The 10,570-nt window shown below is 38.2% G+C and overlaps 1 non-coding gene across 1 annotated transcript; it reads right to left on the bottom strand.

The window, feature by feature from the left end:
* Window positions 1-7,938: 7,938 nt before the first annotated feature.
* LOC119622411 (small nucleolar RNA U13) lies at window positions 7,939-8,042 on the bottom strand. The gene has a single exon (XR_005239036.2). It is a non-coding gene; the product is annotated as a small nucleolar RNA U13 (small nucleolar RNA).
* Between the last annotated feature and the right edge of the window lie 2,528 nt (window positions 8,043-10,570).

Raw genomic sequence — 10,570 nt, 5'->3', positions numbered from 1 at the left:
AAATACTTAACATTTTCTCAGTTTTAGTTTCGAATAGGGTCAACACTGGCAGGTATAATATGCATAACCAAAAGCTCTTTGGGGTCCTCAATGATTTTTAAAAGTATAAAGGGGTCCTGAAACCAAAAGGTTTGATAATCACTGTCCTGGTGATTCTCACTAGGACGTAAATATCTCACATTTATGTGCAAAAAGATATGGATCAGGATGTCCATTTTAGCACTGTCTTAGGCAGTAAAAAATTGGAAACAAGCTGGATGGCCATCCCTAGGGGACTTGCATAAATACTTTAATATATTTATAAAATAGCACACCATATTGCAGTTATCGTGAATGAACTAGGTGTATGTGAATCAATGATAAAAATCTCAAAAGCAACATTGAAAGAATAAAAAGCGAGTATCAAAAGAATATATTTAGTGGCCAGGTGTGGTGGCTCATGCCTTTGGGAGGCTGAGACGGGTGGATCACGAGGTCAGGAGTTCGAGACCAGCCTGACCAACATGATGAAACCCTGTCTCTATTAAAAATACAAAAAATTAACCAGGCATGGTGGTGTGCATCTGTAGTTCCAGCTACTAAGGAGGCTGAGGCAGGAGAATTGCTTGAACCCAGGAGGCGGAAGTTGCACTGAGCCAAGATTGCACCACTGTACTCCAGGCTGGGTGACAGAGCGAGACTCTGTCTCAAAAGATATATATATATTACATATGTATATCTAAATATATAATACGTATTATATATTACATATATAATACGTATTATATATCTATTTAGTATTATTCCACATATATAAAATGTAAAGACACAATGCATTGTTTCTGGAAACATAAACATGCAGGTATACTTAAATTTTTAAATATTAATGGCTAAAATAAAATAATACCGATAATACCAAATGCTGGAGAGTCTGTGGAGCAACCAGAACACTCATACACTGCTGGTGTGAACACCAACGGGTGTTACCACTCAAGAAAACAGTTTGGCAGTCTCTTACAAAGTTAAATATACCCTATCATATGCTCTAGCTATTCCATTGTTGGGTGTTTATCCAAGAAAAATGAAAGTAGTGGTGGTAATACACACAAAGACATGTACATGACTTTTTTTCTCTATTTCTTTCACAGGTGTGGAATGTACTTGAATGTTTATAGTAGCTCTATTGTAATCATCAAACACTAGAAACAATCCAAATCTCCTTCACAGGTACATGGATAAACAAACTGTGGCATATCTGTACAATGAAATATTACTTAGCAATAAATATCCACAACAACTTGAATGAATCTCAAAAGCATCATGCGAGTGAAGGAAGTCAGCCTCAAAATGTCACATACTATATGATTCCACTTATATTATACTTTTGGAGACAATATTCATAGTGATGAAGAACAAATTAGTGGTTGCCAGGGGATGGGTGGCAGGAGGTTATGAGTACACAGGGATAGCAGGAGAGAGTTTTTGAAAGTGATGGAACTATTCTGCACCCTGATTGTGGTGGTCATTATACAAATCTATGCATGTGTTAAAATGCATAGAACTATACACAAAAGTTTGAAAAGCAATTTTTACATTATTGTTTAAATTTAAATTTTATTTTTAAATGAACTTTTTATTTTAGAATAGTTTAAATTTACAGAAAAGTTGCAAAGATGGTACAGACAATGTGCATAAGCCCCACACTCATTCCCTATGAACACCCGACATTAGTATGGTACATTTGCCACAACTAATGAACCAATAGTGCTAGGTTATTATTAATTAAAATCCATCCCTTACTCAGATGTCCTTAGTTTTCACCTATGTCCTTTTGCTAGTTCAGGATCCCATCCAAGATACCACATTATATTTTATCATCATGACTTCTAAGGCTCCTGTAGACTGTGACAGTTTCCCAGGCTTTTCTTGTTTTTGATGACCTTGACAGATTTGAAAAGTACTGACCAGCTGTTTTGTAGAATGTCTCTCAGTTGAGGTTTGCTGGGGTTTTGTTGTTGTTGTTGTTGTTGTTGTTGTTGTTGTTGTTTTTGATTCAACTGGGATTTGGAGTTTTGGAGAAGAAGATCACAGAGAAAGTGCCATTCCCATCACATCATATCAGGGATTCATACTATCTAAATGACTTATTATTGTTGATGTTAACATTTATCAGCTGGCAAGGTACTGCTTGCCAGTTTCTCCACCATAAAGCTTATGCTTCCCACCCTTCTTGCCATATTGTGCTCCTGGAAGGAAACAATTACGTGCAGCCCACACCTAAGTAGTGTGCAGTTATGCTCCACCTCCTCGAGGAAGGAACATCTACATAAATTACTTGGAATTCTTCTGCATAGGAAACTTACCTATTCTCTCACACTTATTTACTTATATTAGTATGAACTAATGGATGTTTATGCCGTGAATTATAATTCAATTCTGCATTGTTATTGTTATTTCGCTCTAATTGTTGGGACCAACTCTTTATGTTGATTCATGTGTCCCTTTGACACAGCCCCATTGTTATATGTGAGTGTGTTTAGCACTTCTTCACTTTCTGGCACTAATAGAAGTCCCAGGATCATCTTGTATATTTCCTGCCCCAGCCCTAGAATCAGCTGTTTCTCCAAACAGCCCTAGTTCTTTTTGTTGGAGAATGGTGTTAGACAGCAAGATCTGGGCATGGGTGTGCTAATTGATACTGCAGTGTCATCTTCAGGCCCTCTTAGCTGACAGAGCAAGAAAATATATGTCTGTATACTTACCAATGTACATATGCATATCCATAAATGTGTCCATTTGTATCAATATTAGGTTACCCACAAATTCATAGTGATGCCTCCTACTCTAATTTATCATGTATCATTCTAACCTTCCCTGTAACTTGTCTGTAACCTCCAACCAGTGAGAAGCCTGGCTCCCAACATCTGCTATACATTTACTCAATTGATCAATATCTATATATGTGTTTAGTGGCTTCAAAATTGTGAACCTATGCCCCTAAGGGAAACAATTTTACCTATCAAAGTACAGTAAAGTTCCTTTTAAAAGTTCCTTTTGCTTTAAGTCATGTAGTCTCCATTCATTTTCAAGGTCACTTTGGTCAGCACTCTTATCAATGAGGTTATTTCATGCATTTCATTCATTCACATATTTCATGCACAAATTCTTGTGCCTCAGTCTTCATCCTACCTAGGTATTCTTCAACTTTCTAAATGATTTTTATTTAATTTGCATGCATTAGAGTTTACTCTTCATACTGTAAAGTTCTATATGTTTTGACAAACGAATAATGTCATTTATTCACGTGTACAATATCACTCTGAATAGTTTCATTTCCCCAAAAAATGCCCTGTGCATCACCTACTCAACCTTTCCCCTTTCCCCTTTCCCAAATGCCAGGCAACCACTGATCTGTTTGCTGTCTCTACAGCTTTGCCTTTTCCAGAATGCCATATAAATGGAGACTTTTCAGACAGGTTTCCTTCACCTAACAATATGCATTTGACTTGCACATGTTTTTGCATGGTTTGATAGCTAATTCCTTTTAATGGCTGAATAGCACTCCATTGTTTGGTTGGATGACAGTTTGTTTATCCATTTTCTAATTGAAGAATATGTTGGTTGCTTTCACTTTCTGATGGTTATATTAATTTTTAAAAAGCTGATAACAACATTAATGTGTGGGATTTTGTGTGCACATAAGTTTTCAAATCAGTTTGATAAATACCTGCAGCTCAAGTGCTGGATTTCATAAGGCATCAATCTAAATTAATTTGTTTTTCTTTTCAAGATCACTGGAGGAAAGGATCTAAATTAATTTTTTCATTTCATTTGTTTTTTCCTTCAAGAGTGCTTTCAAAGTGTATTTAGATGGCATATCTTCCGTAAATATTTTTATTTTCACTTTGAAGTAACAACATGATTAGATATAAAATTCTAAGTTTAAACATTTTTCTTGAAAATTTTTAAATATGTTCAATTGTCTTATGTTTCATTTTCCTACATTAGACTACATCATACTTTAGAAATACCACAATTTTTAAAAAGGCATTTTCATCATGTCAGTCTTTGAACATAAAAGTTCTTCAAGGTATGAAAGTTCTTCAGTACATAAGAAGAAGACCAGGCACAGTTGTTCACACCTGTAATCCCAGCATTGTGGGAGGCCGAAGCGGGAGGATCAATTGAAGCCAGGAATTTGAGACCAGCCTGGGCAACCAAATGAGGCCCTGTCTCCAAAATAAAAATAAAAATACATAAGCAGAGCTTGGAAAGTGGATGGCCTACCACCTTTTTCTAACACTCAGTGGTGGGTATCAGTCAACAGGCTCACCTGATAGACCCACCATCTTCACATCTTATATCTCACATAAGTGAAATTGAGCACCATTTGTCATTCTGTGACTGCTTATTTCACTTAGTCTAATATCACAAGGTTCATCCATGTTTAGCATGTGATAGGACCTCCTTTTTTAAGGCTGCATAATATTCCACTATATGTGTACACCATATTTTATCCACTTATCTGTCAGTGGACATTTGGATTGCTTCTACCACTTGGATATTCTGAGTACCCTGCAATGAACATGGGAATGCAAATACCTCTTTGAGATCCTGATTTAAATTTTTTTGGATAAATGCCCAGAAGTGAGATTGCTAGATCTTAGGGTAGCTCTATTTTTAATTTTTTGAAGAATCTCCATACTGTTTTCTGTAGTGGCTGCACCATTCTACATTCCCAGCAACAGGGCAAAGGGGCTCCAATTTTCTCCACATCCTCACCAACATCTTTTCTTTTCTTTATTATTTTTTGTATAACAGACCTCCTAACAGGCATGAGGTGATATTTCACTGTTTTGATTTGCATTTCCCTGACAATTAACATTGTCTTTTCACTCTGTTTGTTATTTTCTTTGTTGTATAGAAGGTTATTTATTTATTTATTTATTTTTGAGACACAGTCTCACTTTGTCGCCCAGGCTGAAGTGCAGTGGTGCACCCTCAGCTCCTCAGCTCACTGCAGCTTCGACCTCCTGAGCTTAAGCTACCCTCCCACTTCAGCCTCCTGAGTAGCTGGGATCACAGGCAGGGCCCTACCCCTGGCTAAGTTTTTGTACTTTCTGTAGCGATGAGGTTTTGTCATGTTGACCAGGCTGGTCTCAAACTCCTGAGTGCAACAGATCCACACACCTCGGCCTCCCAAAGTGCTGGGATTACAGGTGTGAGTCCCTGCACCAATCCCAGAAGCTTCTTAGTTTAATATAGTCCCACTTGTCCGTTTTTGCTTTTGTTGACTGTGTTTTGGTGTCATACCCCCAGCCCCAAAACATTACCAAGACCAATGTCATAAAACTTTATAATTTTGCTCTCCTCTAGGAGTTTTACGGTTTCAGGCTACTTTAAAAATTTAAAAACATTATTCCATTGTCTTTTTGCTTCTGGTGTTGCTATTCAGAAATCAGATGTCAATTTGATTCCTGGTCGCTTTCTTTTTTTTTTTTTTAATCGCCTTCTTCTTAAAACTTTTAGCACTTTGTCTTGATGGTCATATATTTTATTAAAATGTATATAGGGTTTTTTGTAGTTGTTTCTGGTTGAACACAGGAATGATATATAGACATTACACCTGCTCTCAGTCCTTCACATGTTTGTTTGAAAACAGCCAATCTCATCAGAGCCATTCTTTTTTTTTTTTTTTTTCCTGCCCTAAGCCATTCTTAACTAGGTCATTAAAACAATCTTTGAGCAAGCGCACCTCTGCCAGGATGGCCTCACTGCTTGCACCAAAAATACACTTCTGGCTGCCCCACAACTCTGGCTCTACACCATTGTTTTCAATATTTGTTGGCCTTACTTCATTTTTTACAACTTTATATTTTTAATAACTTTATCTGAATAGACATATAATTCATATACAATGCAATCTACTGCTTCAGAGTGTACAATTCAATGATTTTTAGGATATTTCCTTGGTTGTGCAACTATCACCGTTACCTAAGTTTAGAACATTTTCTTCACCCCATAAAGATATCCCACACCCTCTAACAGTCACTGCCATTTATCTTCTCCCCCAATCCTCTGGCAAGCTTTCTGTCGCTATGGATTTGCCTATTGTGGACATTTCATAAATGGAATCATCTAACATGTAGCCTTTAGTAAATGGCTTCTTTCACTTAGCTACTATTTTCAAGGTTCCTCCATGCTGTAGCAGGTATAAGTACTTTATTCTTTTTTATCACCGAATAATATGCTATTGAATGGATATGCCACGTTTTGCATATCCATTCATAAGTTAATGAACATTTGAGTTGCTTCCACTTTTTGACTGTTGTCAATAATGATGCTGTGAACATTTCATTTCTTCTTTTTTTTAGCAATGGGGTCCTTCTGTGTTGCCCAGGCTGGAATGCAATGGCTATTCACAGACAAGATCACAGCACACTGTGATCTGGAACGCCTGGGCCAGGGGATCTTTTTGCCTCAGCCTCCCAAGTAGCTGGGACTTCAGGCATGTGCCACCATGCCCATTGCTATGAACATTTTAAACAATTTTTTTTGGTGTGTGGACATATATTTTCAATTCTGTTGGTTATACATACAGGAGTGGAAATGCTGGTCATAAGGTAACTATGTTTAACATTTCGAGGACTGTTAAATGTTTCCAAAGTGACTACATCATTTTGTATTCCCACCAAGAAAATATGAGAGTTCCTATTTCTCTGCATCTTTGTCTTTGGTATTTTCAGATTTATGGATTTTAGCCATTTTAATAGGTATGTAGTGGTAGCTCATTGTGGTTTTAATTTGCATTTTTTCTAATGACAAATGACATTGAACACCTTTTCCTATGCTTATTTTCCATCTGTATATCTTCTTTAATAAAAATGTGTGTTCAGCTCTCTTGCTCATTTTTAATTGGAGAATTTGTTTTCTTGTTAAGTTTTAAGAGGTTTCTGTATATTTTGGCTATAAGACTTTAATCAGATGTGTTATATACAAACCACATGATAATTTCAAAAATGAAATTAAAAAAACAAGCCATGAGAGGAAGAAAAAAAAAGGATGCTGGGGATATTTTGGGGCACGGTCTCTGGAGCTGGTGATCCTGAGTCCTGCTTCAGGCTTTGCTCCTTGTTAATGGTATGTTCTCCCCGAGTCTCAATTTCTCCCTCTGAAAATGGAGAAAAAATAATATTTCTCTTTGAATGTGGCTGTGGGAACTAAATGAGGTGATGTGTAAAGATTGCTGGTGCTTAGTAAAGATTCAATAAATGGTATTTTAAATCTTAACTTACCCAGGATTCTCTGGGCAGGGATGGGAGGAACCAGACACAAATCTTGGGGTTTCTGCTTTCAAAACTCATGTCTTTTCCATACTGTTCCCACTAGAGGGCAGCATTAGAAGTCAGGCAGCCCTGGGGGGCCAATTTTACCTCTGCTACCTGCTAGCTGGGTAACATAGGGAAGGTGACTTCACCTCCTCTCTGAGTGTCAGTTTCTCTTCTCTAGAGTGAGGGTTGGATGAACTAATACACGTACATATATATATGTGTGTGTGTGTGTATATATGTCTAGCACTATCTCTGAGACATAGTGTATGGTATCTATTTCATTCATATACATTATTATTATTATTATTATTTTTGGAGATGAAGTCCAGCTTTGTTATCCAGGCTGGAGTGCAGTGATGCTATTTCGGCTCACTGCAACCTCCATCTTCTAGGTTCAAGCGATTCTCCCACCTCAGCCTCCCAAGAAGCTGGGATTACAGGCGCCCACCACCGTGCCCGGCTAATTTTGGTATTTTTAGTAGAGACGGGGTTTCACCATATGGGTCTGGCTGGTTTTGAACTCCTGACCTCAAGTGACCCACCTGCCTTGGCCTCCCGAAGTGCTGGGATTACAGGCGTGAGCCACCACACCCAGCCCATTTAAAAATTTTTTACTTTATGTTTTTCATGTCAGATAGGTACTGTGCTGATATTATAGCAAGGTTTGAGGGAAATGCTTCTTACACGTGAGCATGCAAACCCAATCATCACACTTATGAGCTGCAAAAGGATCTATACACACTGTTTAAAAGATGCACCATGGTGTATTGGGAAAACACAAACTAAGAGACAGGAGTCCTGGGCTTGTGGGCTATCTTGGTCTTACCTTGCTAAGTGACCTCATGGAAGTCTTGACCTCTCTGGACTTTGGACTACTCTTCATCTAGGCTAAAACATCAGAGTCACCAGTGGGGGTGGGGTAGCTTTCAAACTCCCAATTAAAAATATGAAATATATATATGTGAATGGTTAACACCAAAAGCAAGATAACAGATGCCTCTGAAGAAAAAGAGAAGGGGATGAGATTAAAGAAGGAGGTTCAACTGTATTTACAGTGCTTTATTTCTTAAAGAAAAGTTGGAGTAAATATAGCAAAATGCTTAGCTTTGCTAAATCCATGTGGTAGAACACAATGGACAGTGTTCTGTATGCTTTTAAAAAGGAGAAAAGAGTTTGGTGAAAAAGAGATAGAGGATGGAGTGTTGGGTAAGGACATTCCAGGCACAAGGAAGTGAGCTGAGACATAGAAGAGATAAAGAGTATGGAATTTTCCAAGATATTTTCCAAGACATAAAATTCAAGGAAGGGAGTGGCTGAGATAAGCAAGGAGTGGTAGAGAGGTCAAGTCAAGGAGGGCCTTGTGTGCCAAGCTGGGGAGTATGGACTTTATCTTTTCTGCTGTGGAGGTAGGAAGGACGGTCACCAGACTTGTGTGATATGTACTTTCGCAGTTTGAAATCATTCGTATGTTTGTTCTTCATTCATTGTTTCATTGACCCACTGCCTTTCCAATCTCATGCCAGTCTTTGTTCTGGGCATTACGGATGCAGTGTTGAACAGGATGGGCACCATCTTTTCTTTGATGGAGTTCCCTCTCTTGGGAAAGCAGAGACTGAAGTAATTGATTATAACATTGATTAATTGCAAATGTGATTCACTACTCAGTAGCAGTGTGGAGGCTGGAGGCGAGGACACCAATTAGGGCTTTAATATTACAGTAGCCCAGAAGGGGGAATTAGAGGCCCTGGACCTGGGCAATGGCAGATAAGATGGAGATGAAAAGACAGCATTGCAAATATTCTAGAAAGTGATGAGTGGTTGAATGAGGTGGGGAAGAAGAAAGAGCAAATCATCAATGATATTTCGTCCTGAGTGCCTTGGGGGGAGCAGTGGTGCCACACTTTGTGAAGGAGAATAATATCTTCTAAGTCCTTTCTATTTCTTGCATTTATGGTCCTCAAAATTGTTCAGCATCTAGGGTCCTTGTGTTTTCTGCAGAACATAATGAAATAATGATATTTGTACTCTGCAAATAAAATATATAATTTTTTGATAAGTCATGCATCATGTTATATTAATTTCTAGCATAAGCAAGTAAAAATAGGCACTTCAGTTTGAAGTAAAAATTCCAGGAGAAACAGTTAAAATTAGAAAACATAATCATTACTTTTTGTTCTCTGAAAGTCTAGGAAATGACTTTAGACTTATACTACTTCAGCTGCAGAAAACCTTGGTCTGGCTTGAGGATGCCAGGATTTTTCAGGAACATCATTGGAAGACCTCTATCTTGTATAGTGAATCAGGGCCCTTCCTGGTGGTACTTACAGAGAATGTCGTAGGTATCCTAGTTTTCCTTCCTAGTTGCAGAGAAAGGAGTAATGGAGGGAGAAGCAATAGCCCTACCAGGGAGGATTTTTGGTGCTGATGCTGGTAGCGGGAGTATCTGCCTAATTCTGAAGCTTCTGGTGATAACAGGATTGGAGGAATTTTCAGTCAAGAATGGGGCTTTCAAATAAAGTGAAGAAAGGCAGACAACCCAGTTTTTTAAATGGGCAAAAGATTTGAACAGATATTTTTCCATTATTAATGCCAATAAGCACATGAAAAGTGGTAAACATTACTGGTTATTGGGAAAATGTAAATCATAATGAGATGCCACATCACACTCCCTATTTTGGCTGTAGTCAGACAGACAGACAGACATGGAATGTGGAAAGTAAAACTCTGTGACACAATTTTTTTCTTTTGAAATAGGATCTCACTCTGTTGTCCATGCTGAAATGCAATGGCACAATCATTGCTCACTGCAGCCTCAAACTCCGGGGCTCAAGCGATCCTCCGGCCTCAGTCTCCTGAGCAGTTGGGATTACAGGCATGTGCCACCGCTTCCAACTTTGTCTTCCATTTTCAACCAAAATCTCCAAAGCACAAATTATTAGGCAAAAGGACACCCTGAGAAAAACCTACAAAAACACTAAATGCCAAAGGCTAAAGAGCATAGAAGTAGTCAAATTAGTGGTATTCAGAGAAATGCAAATTAAAAGAATAACTGCTGGAAAATACACTTTAGCTATTAGACTTGGAAAAAATTAAACATCTAGATAATGCCAGGTGGTGTTGGGGATCAGGGATTTAGGAATTGTCATGTGCCACTGGGTGGATGTATAGGTTGATGAAGTCATTCTGAAAACTTCTCGGTTCTGTACCTGGATAGGTATCCCCCACAGAATTCTCATATACATATGGGGTTGCTTTGGCAG

This window comes from Chlorocebus sabaeus, chromosome 14 (assembly GCF_047675955.1).
Source record: "Chlorocebus sabaeus isolate Y175 chromosome 14, mChlSab1.0.hap1, whole genome shotgun sequence".
NCBI classification, from domain to species: Eukaryota; Metazoa; Chordata; class Mammalia; order Primates; family Cercopithecidae; genus Chlorocebus; species Chlorocebus sabaeus.
Note: the sequence above shows the minus strand (reverse complement) of the source record. Positions and strands in the feature narration are given on the sequence as shown.